Source organism: Phascolarctos cinereus, unplaced genomic scaffold, assembly GCF_003287225.1.
Source record: "Phascolarctos cinereus isolate Bilbo 61053 unplaced genomic scaffold, phaCin_HiC Scaffold_2;HRSCAF=192, whole genome shotgun sequence".
NCBI classification, from domain to species: domain Eukaryota; kingdom Metazoa; phylum Chordata; class Mammalia; order Diprotodontia; family Phascolarctidae; genus Phascolarctos; species Phascolarctos cinereus.
The window spans coordinates 367,495,807-367,511,599 of NW_027555625.1; the positions used below are offsets into that span (position 1 = coordinate 367,495,807).

Consider the following 15,793-nt stretch of genomic DNA (forward strand, 5'->3'; position numbering starts at 1 on the left):
CTATAGAAATGTGAGCTATTATTGTGGTTTGTTAACTCAGTGTGTTGTTTATGTAAGGCTATAAACCCATAAAGGTTAAGGATGAAGGCTATGCTTGACACTCCATAATACCAAATACAGCCAAATTTTTGACAATAGTTGAGAGACCCAGAACTCTATTCTTACATATTTCTTGTTTCTAATTTTGTCAGGGCCTGGCAGCTATATATTGAGTCTCTTTATCATTGTATAAGCTGCTCACTGTAGTATGGGAAGGAAGCCAGCTTCCTTTAGTTCCAAGGTCCTTTCCTTTTCTAAACCTTTTCCTCTTAGATTCTAGGGATGCTCACAAGGATGCGTATGGTTAGTTCCTTAAAAGTGTTCTATCTAGGATAAATATGGACATATTCAGAAGTCCACAGAAAACATGCAGAAATTCAAATACTCACACTTGACCTCCAAGAATCATTGTCTTGGTCCAGGAAAGCTACAGTCCATACTATATATAATTTGTTCAGAAAAATGTTGTTTTATCTTATTTTCAAAATAATCATTTAGTTCACTGATTCACTCAGTAAAGACTTCAGAGCTTTAACAGGGTAAAGAAACCCGAAGTGTGGGGTAAGATGACTGGAAGAGGAGTCATGGAGTCACTGAATCAGAAAGCTGGAAGGGCCTTTGGTGCTCAATGAGTCCAATCCATATGTAAAATTGAATTGCTGCACTTTAAGCTTTTGCTTTAACAGCCCAGCAATATTGCTGTCCCTGCCTTTTCTGTCGTGTGCCTAATGCTGGGAAACTGGTTAAGACAAACAGGACAGCATCTATGATGGGGCTTTTTTCTCTTTTGTTAACACAATGATTGGTTTTATTTCAATGACCAAAAATCATAATTGTGAATATGTCCTCATTATAGCATATTTAATTTTGGATGAATTGAAGTTTGGCCTACAGTGAGAGCAGACTCCAAAGTAGTCATAAAGAAACTACTGAAAGATGTTTTTAATCAGATGTTGTTAATCACAAAAACTGCTGTGTAAAGCCAAGATTTTAACATCTATTCCACTATAATGGAACATTTGTTTTTATGGAGATTGAAACAAAAGAGTGACTGTGCTAGTAACCTCTCTCCAGTTTGGAAGAAGAGGATCTGGCACTCCAGAGCAAAGAGATTTCCTTATGGTAGCATGTCTACCACCTTTGAGACAAAGAGATTGAGCACTAATTCCTGATGAGTGATTTTCTGGAGAAAATTGGGAAAGATTTAGGTAAGAACAAGAGATGTTTTATTACCTAATCTTTGGTATAACCAACTGCCTTTACCTTATGTATTTTTGTCTCCTACTCCCTACCTCTGTGGATCCAGATATGTTCTTTTTAAAAATGTATTTATTTGTTTGCTTGTTTTTAGTTTTTAACATTCACTTCTATAAAGTTTTTACCTTTGGTAGTTTGTTTGCTATAGCATTAAAACTGTAAACTAACTTTGGTAATATTGTCATTTTTATTATATTGGCATGACCTAGCCATGAGCAATGACTATTTCTCTGACTTTTGAAGTTGCTCTTTATTGCTTTAAGAACATTTTCTGATTGTACTTATACAAGAATTTTGTGAGCTTTGGTAGATTGACCCTCAAATATTTTACTCATTTTATAGTTCTTTTGACCAGAATTTTCCTTTCTATTATTGTCTTAGGGATTTTTAATATTATACATAAATACTATTAACTTTTGTGGGTTTTTTTGTAGCTACTCTGCTGAAGTTATTAATTTTCTTAATTAGCATCTTTGCTAATTCCCTGGGATTTTAAAAATAACTATCAGTCATCAGCAAAGAGGGATAATTTGATCTTCTCTTTGCCTATCTTTATAGCTTTAATTTCTTTCTCTTGTCCTATTGCTATTGCTAACATTTATGAAACTATATTTAATAACTGTGGGGAGAATGTGCATCCTTATATTTCTCTTATATTTATTAAAAAAGGTTTCTATTGTATTTGTATTACATATGATGCTTGCTTTTGTTTGAAGAGAGACACTTTTTATGTTAAAAAGGACCCTGTATGCCTGTACTTTTGATATATTTTAGCACAAATGACAACAATACTTTGCCAAGGCCTTTCTTTATTTGTTAAGATAACCATATGGCTTTGGATGTTTAATTTTTAATGATTAATTATGTTGTTTTCTTAATGTTGAATCTTTCTTTCATCCCTGGCATAAATTCAGCTTGGTCACAAAGAACGATTTTTGGAAGAATTACTATAGTCTGACAGGATTCAAAGTTTTTTTGAATCAATATTCATTAATGATACTGGTCTATAATTCTCCTTAATAATACCTCATGAGCTTATTGGGGAAAAAAATACTCTTTAAATATTAATGAGTGATAAGAATGTAAGTTGTTTCCTGTCAAACTCCATGTCATCCTGTGGTGCTATTGTTTCTTTTTTCTTTCTCATGGACTTTCTCTCTACACATATATACATTTTTATATATATGTATACATATGCATGTATATGTGTAGATAAAGTCATACATGCATATACATGTGCATATATAAATGTATATATGTAGGCATGTTTGTTTGTTGTTTAGTCATTGAGGTCATGTCTGACTCTTTGTAACCCCGTTTGGAGTTTTCTTGGCAAAGATGCTGGAGTGGTTTTCTATTTCCTTCTTCAGCTCATTTTACAAATGATGAAACTGAGGCAAACAGGGTTAAGTGACTTGCCCAGGGTCACACAGCTAGTAAGTATCTAAAGCTGGATTTGAGCTCATGAAGATGAATCTTCCTGACTCCAGGCCCAGCACTCTATCCACTGCACCACCTAGCTGCCCTGGTTGGTCTTACTACACTATATTTCTTTGTAATGAAGAAAGCCTATGGGAGCAGGGAACATTGGGAAATGACAGTGTATAAAAACAACCAAAGAAACTACCAAGAGCTATTAAGGAAGCAGGGGAGCTCTTGGTTTGATTAATTTGGGTCAGGCCAATTTCAGATACACAGTCCAGGCAGTTAAAAAACCTAGTATCTAGTCCTGCTTCTTCCACTAACTCACTTGAGCAAGTCATTTCCCTTCTTTACTCCTCATTTTCCTCAGTCTATACATGAAAGTATCAGACAAGAAGATCTCTAAGGTCCCTCCCAGCTCAAAAATCCTCTGATCCTGCTTATTCCTCTCAAAATATTTTTGGCACGGAGCAGATATAACAATAATAGCTTAGCTTTTATAGTGCTTTATAACTTCAAATCATTAGATCCATTATTTTATATGGTCCTCAGAAAAACCCTATGAGATAGTCCTTAGATTTCAATTTTATACAACAAAAAAACTTTCCAACAATGATGTAATGGGGTGAATTTGTCTATGGGGGCCAGTCTTTGCAGTATGCACAGATATTCCTCTCCTGATTCCAGTCCAATCAATTATGTAGAAGCTTAAGGTAAGCCTACTTCCCACAATAATGACTCAAAAGTTTACAATGGTTGGTGATGAAAAGTTCTCTAATTGGCTACAAAGCTGGAAGAACTAATGACTAATGAATTGCTGATACATAACCCATTGGACATCCTGAAGGGGGAGACCTGCTTCTTTGTCTCTCTTTCCTTGGAGCTGTCAGTGATGGTCAGTTGAGGGAGGAAGCGCTGCTGCCTCATCTTCTGCCCCAGCCTGGCAGGCATGAACACGTGGCTGTTTCTGTCTTTGTATTTATTCCTTCATGATTTTAAGAGGGGTATTTTGACATGGAATTGTCCTTGGGAGGTCTGAATGACCTGGGAGTGGACATGGCTAATGCAAGTAGAAGGGGCTGCAATGAGGACAAACAGAGGCAGAGCATTAGGCAGCTGAGAAAAGGGATGATGCCTTATGGAAGAGAGGAGTGTGTGGGATGGACTCCAGAAAGGCACTGACTCTTAAAGCCTAGCAGGGAGCTACAGAGATTTTAAAGTGTAGAGAGCTGTTTAAAGACTCCAGGAAGGGAGAAAAGGACTTCTAGGGCCAAGAGGTGGGAGATACCCTTTTGCCATGTGTATTGTCTACACGTGAGCCTCACTTTTACTGTGTTTTATAAGCCCACTCTTCCTGTGGACATTATACATATTTATGGGAGAATGCACTTTAGGTTTTACAGGGATGTTTTATACCAGCTCTGCTTACTATAAATACTTTTTCAAAGAGTTGACTAACTCTGACTGGCTGATCATTAATGGGGAGTACACTGGCGGCAGCTCACAAACAACAGGGTTAGAAGAGTGGGCCCTTTTGTTTATCCCTAGAATGCTGAGAGGTAGCCAACCTCTGGGGACTCTAAACCTCAAATGTGAGTGAGATCTGTATCACTGAGACCCAGGTTGTTGCTACAGAGTACTGACTAAAGGTGAAATGGGTTGTCTCACAAGATGGTCGGGTTTCTATTACCGAAGGTCTTTCCAGCAGAAGCTGGGTGTCCATTTATAGGGGATTTTTGTAATGAGGATTCCTTCTTAGGTACAAGTTCAACTTACTGGCCTGTAATGTCCCTTTGAACTCTGAGATTCTATGATTCCAAGAATCTACATGTAGGAAATGTTCTTCCCTCATTCTAGGAGGGAGACATATTTGGTTTAGTTTATCTTAATTGGCTATCTTATTTGCATTGAAGGAAGATAGTGGTGAAAGATCCCAAAGACCAAACAAACTTAAGAGGAGGAAATTAGTCAGACCACTTACAAGAAAACCTCTCTTTCAGTGATATTATATCTGAGGCAAACACAAAGGCACAAAAGGTGAATTTCTCACTGCATGTGAGAAATTAATTGCACATATAGCAAGTCATGGGAGGCAACAGTGGCATAGTGGTACAAATTTTAGACATGGAGCTAGAGTTTGAACCTGGGTTCATAGACTGTTTTCATTACTTACTATTTCTATTATGTTAGGCAATTCAGTTATCCTCTCTGATTCTTGCTTTCTTCCTCTACACAACGAGGAATTTGGATAAGTCACCTCTAAAGATGGACTGAATCTCACAAGATGAAATTAGAGAGGAATAAGCATAAAATTCTACATTTCCCTTTAAAAGTCAACAACACAAGTACTGAAGAAGGAAGACTTTACTAGAAAATAAATAGTTCAAATGAAAAAGACTCTGAGATCATAATAGATTGTCAGTTCAATATGCATTTTTGGTGTGATGTTGCAGACACAAAAGCTAGTACTATTCTTGGTCTTACTGAGTGAGGCATAGTGTCCAGAGTGAGAGAGGTGACTGACCTGTTGTTCTGTGCTAAGGTTAGAATGTACCTGAACTATCACGTTCAATTCTGGGCACAATATTTTAAGAAAGATATTGATATATTGGAGAGTATCTGGAGAAGAGCAATCAGTAGAAAGAGAGGCCTGCAGAACATGCCTTCTAAAGATTGGTTGAAGCGAATGGCACTGTTTAATTTAGAGAAGACCAAAGGGGTACATGATAGCCATCTTCAGATGTCTGATGGGCTTGTCATATGGAAGAGGGATTAAACATATTTTATTAAAACTTTGTAGCCATCAGAGCTATCTAAAGAAATAATCCTGGCAACTTATATTTATATAGCATTTGAATATTTCTTCACAGCAACCCCATTAGGGTAGGCATTATGTAATGTACTCAGCTAACAAGCATTTATTAAGTGCCTACCACGTGCTTGGTGCTATGCTCAAATGGAGGTTAAGTGATGATGTATGGAGGGGGCGTTGTAGGAAAGATCAAGTACGGATTGGTCTATCTAGACCAGGGGTTCTTAACCTGGCATCTAAGGATTCCCAGGGGGTCTGGGATAGATTCTAGGAAGTGTATGACCTTGGAAGAGAAAAAAAAAATACACCCTCATTTTTACTAACCGTTAGCTGAAATTTAGCATTTCTTTTGATTATGAATGTAGGTAATGCACACACACACACACACACACACACACACACACACACACACACACACATACACATACACATGCAGTAGTCTTAAATATCACCAGACTGCCAAAGGGGTCCTAGGCATAAAAATAGCTAAGAATCCTGGGTCCAGATGGACTAGCAGCCTTCCAAGTTTGAGGATTTATTATTCTAAATAAAATACTGTGTGAAAAGAACTTCACAACCCTTAATCCTTATATAAATGTAAATTATAATTCATTTATGACACATTTATACTTATAAATGATGAAAAGCAACTCAGACTCCCTGCCTAGAGAATTTATATTTTAACAGGGAACCCACTTAGGGTAGCAACACTGCTATCATTCTAGGAAGTAGCTAGGAGGGCTTGGGGAAGGCTCACCTCCCACATGGGACTTTGTTCACTGCCTTCTAGTGAGTAGATAGTTACTTTAGCTGGACAAACCCATTCCCGTATGATACAGGCACCTTACCTTACAAGGATTCCTTTGTGCCTAGACAGGAGGGAATCATTGAGACTCTTGGGGGTTTGTTTTTGTTTTCCTACCCAGTAATTACCTATGACTTCATTTCTAGGCACATAGCAGGTGCTTAATAAATGTATATTGATATTGATTTCAATGTTAGAGTGTGGTTCTTTGCTGCATGTTTCCTCTCATAGCCTGGTGCTATATTTATGTAATAGAGAGAATACTGAACTGGAAATTAGGAAGCCTGGGTTCTTGTCTTTGATCTTCCACTCACTAACCTTGGGAGAAGTCTTTTCCTCACATCATACAGGCCTCAGTTTTCTCATCTGTAACAAGAGGGGGTTAGATTAGGTGATCTCTAAGGGAACCTTTCCTTCTAACTCTGAAATCTGTTCCTTTCAGATCCACTTCCCAGGCCTCTTGGCAGGATTTAAGGACACGGCACTTGTGAAAGTGCTTGGAATACTTGTGATAAATCCTGACTTTGAAAATCCAACTTTTTTGGCCCCACCCTTTGCAAGCTCTGACTCTGGTACAAGTTCAGACCAGCACAATGCCTTTTATCATATTCCCCTGCTGCCTAATCATCCCGATGTCTCATTAAAGCTTTCCAGCCACTCCTCCTTGATCCCAGATTCATAATCTTTTTTACCTGGTTACACTGTTAATTTTAGCAAGTTTGTACCCCATCCTGTGGGGTAGCTAGGTGACACAGTGGCTAGAGTGCCAGCCGTAAAGTCAGGAAGACCTGAGTTCAAATCGGGCCTCAGATATTTACTAGCTGTGTGACCTGGGCAAGTCACTTAAACTTGTTTGCCCCAGTTTCCTCATCTATAAAAATGAGCTGGAGAAGGAAATGGCAAACCAGTCCAGTATCTTTGCCAAGAAAACCTCAAATGGGGTCACACAGAGTCAGACAAAACTGAAAAATCACTGAACAACAACACAGATAATAAGTGCAAGGACTGACATTTTAACCCAGGTCCCAGAATCACAGAGAGTCTGAAGGGACCTCAGGGCCATCTGGTCCAATCCATACCCTAAAGGACTCCAGCTATAACATACCTGACAAGTATTTGTCTGGCCTCTACTTGAAGAGATCCAATGAAGAGGAAACCAACTTCTTTCAAATCAGATCATTCCATTTTTGGACCAATTTAGTTCTTAGAGTATGTTTTTCTGACATAGAATTAAATTTGCCTCCTTGCAATGCCCATCTGTTGCTCCTGGTTATGCTCTCTGGGGTGAAGAGAGAACAAGTCTAAACCCTCCTCTGACTTCAAATCATATAACACATTGCCTCTTAGGTCACAGAATAGCAGGGCTAGATGAGACTCTAGGATTTGCCCAAAGAGATAGACACTGCTCCTTTTATATGATTCTTGTTTAAGTTTAGGAGGTAAAGGATTTTAGGACGATCAAACAGCATACACTTTGGCTCTTAGTCGAACGATACAGACAAAATAATGCCTCCTAAAATTTTAAGATTTTTAAATGCCATTTTGTAAGTAAGATAAATACGCACTATGAACAATTAGGTACCTAAAACATGCTAAATTTAGGATGGAGCCTGCTTGAATTAATATGCATTTGATTTTGACTAAGTGAGTTTAAGTGTGCAAAGGGGTTACTTTATCCCTGTTATTTTGCAGATGTGGAAACTGAGGCCTAGAGAAAGGAAATAATTTGCCCAAGTTTGCAGAGATTTTAGGAAAGAACTTGGACTAAAGCCCAAGACTTCTAACTGCTAAGTAATTGCTCTTTCTACTATATCATATTAGTATAAAGAATGAACTCTGAGAGCTAGAAGAGACTTCGGAGATCACACTCCTCCCCAAGAAAATGTACCATACTGAATATACTGTATTTTTTGTTTGATGGTTGATTTCCTTGCAAGGTCATGAGTTCATGGGATTTAGAGGTAGAAGAGGTCTTAGAGATTATTTAGATTAACCTCCTCCTTTTTTTTTTTTCCCGAATGAGGAAACTGAGATCCAGAAGAACCAACTGGTTCAAAGTCACATGGTAGAAAGTAATTGAATTAGGATTAGAACCCAGGTCTTCTGGATCTGAATCCAGGGATCTGCTTCACTTCCACTATAATTTATTTCAAAATGTTCATATTCTGAAGGGCAATTCTCATTGTCCAGGAGCGAGGATGAAAATGGAAACTCTTTGTGTTGCTTCACAGCATTGTTTTTGAAAGCATTAATTACCACACAGAATATTTCCCAAACCTGCTGCCTCCTTGGGTCATTGGTATACCACCAACATTCTGATGTTCCCTAACAAACTTAGACACTTACTAGCTGTGTGACCCAGTCTACACAGTCACTTAACTTCTGTATACCTCAGTTTCTTCAACTGTAAAATGAAGATTACAGTAGAACCCTACCTCCCAGGGTTGTTGGGAAGATCAAATGAGTTAATATTTTAAAGCACTTAGCACAGTGCTTTTAAGGGCCATTAAAAAAGGCTTCCTTTCTTCTTTCTTTCCTTCTTTCCTTCCTTCCTTCCTTTGCAAGTCTAGGTGATCACCCTTATTTGCTATACCCTTGGAATGGTGCTGGTGAATAGAGACCAAAAATGTACTTTATCACATAACTGCTGCCAAATCTCCTTTATATTGAGGGTGATCATCACTTTCTGCCATAGATAAGTCATCAGCCTCTTCAGACTCCAGATAGCTATATTCAACCAGCCTACTGCAGAGACTGGTTCTAGTGGTCAAAGTGAGGTTAGAAATTCTGGTTTATTGCAAATCTTATTCTGGATGCCAATGTTTCAGCAGAATGGTGAGCTAGGATGGGCGTGGATAGGCATTGGATTTGGAATAAGGAGGCCAATTATATCTTCACTCTGACACGTATTAACTAAAGTGATATTGGATGAATCACTTAGCTTCTTGAAACTTAACTTTCTCATCTGTAAAATGGCTATAAAAATATTCCTGCTATTTATTTCATGTGATTATTGTGAAGGAAGTACTTTGTAAACTGAAAGGGCTACATACACCTGTAGGAATAGATGTAACCATGTTATTCCTTTGCTCCCAAATCATCAGATGCTCCCTTTTGCCTCTAGGATAAAATATCAACTGTGCAGCCTGTCATTTAAAGTCCTGGACAATCTAGTTGCTACTTGCCTTTTTATTTTTATCTTATATTAGTTCCTTTCACAAATGATGTGTCCCAGATGCACTGGACTATTAGGTATTCTCCAAATTTGACAATCAACGGCCTACTTTTATGTATTTGCACAGATTATTCCCCGTGCCTAGAATGTGCTTCCTCTCAAGATCCTTGCCTTCCTTTAAGACTTAACTCAGATGCCACCTTCTCCAGAAAGCCAGCCCTCATTCTCCTTGGTTGCTGTTCTTTTCCTCTTCAAACTACTGAATTTTGTACTTATGTGTGTATATGTTGATCCCTGCTCTTCCAGTTGTAAGCCCCTTGAGGCTTATAGTCATAGGACTGCTGTGTGTGTATGTGTGTGTGCACCCATGCGAGTGTCTATAGCCTGGTACAGTTCCTTGAACACAGTAGGTTTTTAATAAATACATGTTCAAATTAAATTTAATTCTTATTATCAGTGACTAATGGAGTAAAATTCCTTAGTAGGTGAGTACAAGTAGAAGAGTTAGCCTCGGCAAGTTGGAATTTTTAAAGTATAGAGAATGGGAAATAAGGACTATCTCAACAGATGACCTCCATCTTCTGAGTAGAGTAAGAAATAAAGATATTGGAATTGGGGGAGGAGGGAGTGGCTAGGGACTTTAGAAGAGAGAGGTCTAGAATAATTGATGCGGAGAGTATTAATCAGAGATGAATAAATCGATTTTTATATATTGATGTGGGTCAGCCTGTCATTGCTTGCTCTTGGCTGAAGGCTGAGACACCCTTAACAAAATTCCTGGTCACATATTTGTCATTCTGAGTCATCAAAGGAGGATTCAAATGCAGGAATTATTCACAGAACTTAGTTCATTTCTTTTGTTTTCAGAATTTGGCTGGAAGGTCCTCTGAGACTGTGGGGAAGGATAACAGTTGTTATGAACTCCATTGATAGCCTTTGTTATAGCAACATACTCATGCTTTTCTGGCTAAGTCCCACCCCTGCCTTTTTTTTTTCTTGCCCAGGAACTGTCCTCCTTACGCTTCTCTGCAATTCCTTTTAAGAGGCAAGTCCACTATTTGCCAGAGCCCCTTCACTTCCTCTTCCACTCTTTCTCTTAGAATCACTAAATTTCCATCAAAGTTAAACTCAAAGCACCTAATCTCCCCTGCTGTTATTGCCTCCTGCCACTCCAATCTTCTCTTTGATACCCTGAATTCTTCACGAGGCCATCTCAAGAGAGATAAATCATGTGCTTTAAGGACAGCCATGCCCATATTGGCACTTATTCTCAGACAACTGCTGTTTGGGATAATAGATGGTATGCGATATGTTATTTCTCCTTCTTAAATAGAGCTCATAGCCTGTTAATTGGTAATAACAAAATTTTTTAATCTGTTTAATCACCTAGCTGCCCAGAATAAAGCAGAGAATGAGACTATCCCTTCATTGACCTATGGACCATAGTGTTCCTGGGCAAAGGACCAAAAGGGAGTCAGTATGCATGCCCACAGCTCAGGATAGGAGCATCTTAGACACTGAATACTGCAACAAATGATTTTGGACTAGGTGAGTGCCCTCGTTGACACTTCTAGTGAGAGTATAACAAGTATGGTAACAGAGAAATAGATTGAATCAGAATCAGGATGGTGTCCAGTGGGGTCTTGTGCACATTTGATATTAGTGGGTCACAAAACTGGGGCTCAGGACTGGATATTCTGAATGGTGCTAACACTTTTGGGGTTGTGAGGTATGTGTGTGTGTGTGTGCGCGTGTGTGCTAATTTCCACCTGATCCTATGTATTCTTTAATCAACACCTCTAGGTTTGTAAGCCTGTTTCATTAACACCATTTCTAATACCTTGTAATTTGACCCTGAGCACTAATTGCCAGATCTTTCAAGCTAATATTAATGACTGGCAATGTCACTTCAAAGGATGGATCACCCTGACTCTTTGTTGCTTAAATTATTTGGCTCTTTAGGGAACAAAGAATGGGGGTATGTCGCTGCACAGGGAAATTGATTTAATGAGACCTACTTCAAAGTGCTGCTTGTTGTTTTTTTGTCTTCATTTTCAGTGGGAATGGCAGGACCACAGTGTAGTCCAGGATGAGAAGCACAGGAAAACTCAATTTCCATCAAGGGCACCATCATTCTTCCATTCTCCCAGACTCACAACTTCAGTCTACTCTTGCCACTTCTAAACAGGTAGTCCTATTCAGTGTAGCCAACCAAGAGCCTCCAATTCTTGTGCCCTGGGCTGTGCTTTGTAGCTCATCCTCGATTCTTACTCTCTGACCCCACTACCCAATTGATTGCCTGGTCTTTTCAGTTCTACCTCTACAACATCATTTATATCCATTCCTTTGGCTCCACTCACATGACCAACACCTCAGTTCAAGTCCTCTGGCTTCTTACCTAGATTATTTTAATCACTTCCTAATTGGTCTCCCAGCCTTGAGTCTTTCCTCACTCCAATCCATCCTCCGCACAGCTACCAAAATGACTTCCCTAAAGCATAGGGTGTCATTATATTACTCTTTCTTCTCAAAAACTTCCCTCCTACCTCTAAGATCAAACACAAATTTCTCTGTTTGGCTTTTAAAACTCACCACAACCTCAAACAAACCTACTTTTTCAGCTATTTGAAAGATGAGTTGTTCCTTCAACTCCTGGCTTGGCTTCTGATAAATTAGGATTTCAGCAAGTTCCATCTTATGCCCTTTCATGCACTCTATATAGTCCAGCCAATCTGGCTTTTTTGCTGTTTCTTACAAGTAGAGTTCCATCTTTCATTTCTGTGCCTTTGCACTTGTTTTCTCCTGTACCTGGAAAGCTCCCCTTCATCATGTCTATCTCTTAAAATTTTTAGACTTCCATCAAGACTGAATGCAAAGGTCATCTGATCTCCCCAGCTGTTAGTGCCTCCTTATTACCTATATTTATTTTGTATTCATATAATCTCCAATATAGAATATAAGATTCCTACTGCAATGCTTGATACATACTAGGTGCTTAATGCATACCTGTTGATTGAGTGATATAAGTTATAATTTGTAATGGCACTGTGAGGCATTAGGCTAGTCACCACTTCTTTGAATTTCAGTTTTCTCTTTTATAAAATGGAGCATATAACCTTGCAAATTTTGTTCTGAGGATTTAAGTCAGTACATGTTAAAGAGCTATTATTACCAACATTATGTAGAAAATGAGAATAGTAATTACAAAAAGAAAGAAATTCAGAAGTAGAAGACACAGTTTAGATATCATTTAGTCCAACTCCTTTTATTTTTAAAAATGAGGAAACTGAGTTCTGCAGCTGTGAGGTGACTTACACAGTGAATTAGAGCCAAGTCAGGGATGAGAACCTAGGTATTCAGACTCATCTTGGAATAGTTCTGCCTGAAGGCAAGTAATGACTTAAATCTTAAAGCAAAAAAATCAGTTAAATCTCAACCACACACACACACACACACACACACACACACACATACACACACACACACACACACACACACACACACACACACACACACACACATATTAAATGACAGGGCCAAAAAGGATATTGGAGGTCAACTGCTCCAATTGTCTCTGCTAATTGAGGGCTTGGAGAGGAAGTAACTTGCCCAAGTTCTCACAATGAATTAATGGCTGGAAAATGAGTAGAAACAAAGTCTCTGGAATCCCATTCAAGGGCTCTTGCCACTACATCACAGGTATCTGCTCCACCTATCAACTATTTTCGAAAACAAATCCTCCCAGGATGGTACAATTCTCTGGGCAGGGTCTGAACTTTGGTTTCCTCTTTTGTAAAATCAAGAGGTTGAACTACATGACAGACATTCCTAAGGTTCCTTCCGGCTCTGACATTTTAAGATCTATGATTCTAAAGTTCCTTCCAGCTTTCTGTGATTCAGACATCTATATAGTTTGCGTTCTTTGATTCTTAGGTCTCTTCTCATATGCCATGGGTCCTTGGTCATGTTAACTTGGGATTTGCCTCAGTTTCCGGGCTTCTTCAGGGAGCCCCATAGAAATAGTGAACTTCTCTTTGGGAGGGAGCTCTGCTACATGAACACACCCTTTCTTAGTCTTGGAAACAGCTCAAAACAGGAGTGACTGAAAGGCTGACAAACAAAAACTAGCCTGAATCTGACCTGCAGCAATCCTTTCCCCCTTCATTTAGGATTGAAAAAAGGGGCACCTACCTCCTTAGGAGACATACGCACACGGCACTTGTGGAACACACGCAGCCTCTCTCAGTGAAGGCTGGAACTTGCTGAGATCCTACTAACTTCTCAGAAGCCAAGCCAAGAGCTGAAGGAGCAACTCATCTTTCAGTTGTTAGTGATGATGATGTAATCTGATTCCTGGATATTTCCCCTCCTTGCCCCGCCCCTGGGGCCTAGAGTCCCATTCAGGAGCACTGTGGGGAGAGGGGCGTTTTTTTCCACAAAAAGTACCCGATACTTAAGGAGAGGCAGAAGTGATCCATTATAGGCAAATGACCAGAAATACAAAATGTTCGGATATTATCCAATATATCTTAGGGAAGAGGTTTTCTTAATTAGACAGATGAAATAACTTTTTACAGAGAAAAACTCAGTCATGAATAGGTGAAGCCCCAGGCATAAAACCACACACCTACTTGCTAAGGAAACTTGTGGAAACTATTTTCCATATCGGGGCCGCTGTTTCCTGTAAAATGAGAGGGTTGGAAAAAAATTAGGTCCCTCTCAGCTCTAGGATTCTATGAGTCTAAGGTTTATAGATAGTATGAAAGATTTGTATTGTTGTGTCCAAAAAACAGCTATGTCCTGGGATACATGCTTAGCATATTCTATAACTCACATTTATATAATATGTACTTTACTTGTGGTAGGGCCTATATAAAATGTTAGAGCTAAAAGAGACTTTAGAGATCATGTAATTTAATCATTTTACTTTAAAGATGAGGAAGCTAAGGTCAAAAATGTTAAACACATACAATGGTAGATTTGGGATTTGAACCCATGTCTTAGGGTCATAGATTTAGAAATGGAAGACACCTTTGAGGTCACTTAGTTCTACCACCTTCATAACAGATGAAGAATCTGAGTGCTGGAGAGTGTCCTGGCCAAAGTCCCCTTGGTCTCTCCTCATATGCCATGGGTCCTTGGTTGTGTTAACTTGGGATTCACCTCAATTTCTGGGCTTCATCAGGGAGTCCCATAGAAATAGTGAACTTCTCTTTGGGAGGGAGCTCTGGCACCTGAACACATTCTTTCTTAGCCTTGGAAACAGCTCAAAGCAGGAGGGACTGAAAGGCTGACAAACGAAAACGAACCTGATTCTGACCTGCAGCAATCCTTTCCCCCTTACAGTCCTCTAGGCTCCAAGTAGGAGGCTGGGATTTGAAACCAGACTCACTGACTCCAAGTCCAACAGTTTTTCTATTCTATCACACTGCCTGTCACATTTGTAAAACTCACCACCAGTCAAGAATGCCCTTATTTTGTGTTGGAAGATTTTGAGGGAGTGTCTTCAAACAGTACAGAGAGATATTTGAGGAAGGTGGTCCCTATAACACAGGCAATCACCAAGAAAGGAAAAAGATTCCACATAGCTTTCCTGCCTCTAAGTCTAATGTACTTTCCATACTGTTATCCTGCCTTAATTATTTCATTTGATCTTCTTAAGCCCTGTAATGAAATTGGGGCAGGTATTATACCCATTTTCCAGATGAGAACATTGAGTTTTGGAGAAGTGGTAGAATTGAAAGTGAAACAGATTTGGTGTCAGAGAATCTGAATTTGAATACCATTTCTGGCATTTTAATCAACCAATCAATCAACAAGGATTTATTATGTGCTTGTGTAACCTTGGGATGCCTACTTTTCAGAGTTCTCGGGATTGGATTAGATCAGTGGAGGCCCTTACCAGTGCTCCTGACCAGATTAAAATACAATCGGGAACTATTTAACAAAATAAATGAAAATATAACAGAACATAGATAATGTTGATATATGGTTTTCTAAGTCAATATGTGACCCATGGGGATTATTTACAATTTAGGGGCCCCCATTTCTATTTGAGTTGGATCTCATGAGATTAGATGATTCTGAAGCCCAGTTAGCTTGAAACCTAGAAGACTTTGGCTTGAACATGAGACCACACTTTCAATAGATAAGATTTTTTCTGTTTTTCCCTTGGCTGCTATTTACACACACAACTCTTGGCAGTAATCTGTTGCAGAGGAGTATCTTCATGTAAGAGCAGGCATTTAATAAGGTGGGTGGTTCCAGACTCCTAGTAACAGAG

General features: G+C 39.0%; 1 protein-coding gene across 1 annotated transcript in view; it reads right to left on the bottom strand.

The window, feature by feature from the left end:
- The window catches only part of BDKRB2 (bradykinin receptor B2), a 69,928-nt gene extending 56,105 nt beyond the window's left edge, over window positions 1-13,823 (bottom strand). Inside the window, exon 1 of the mRNA XM_078150424.1 lies at window positions 13,702-13,823. The gene's annotated coding sequence lies outside the window, so the exon portion shown is untranslated. The remainder of the gene's footprint in view (window positions 1-13,701) is intronic.
- Window positions 13,824-15,793: the final 1,970 nt, after the last annotated feature.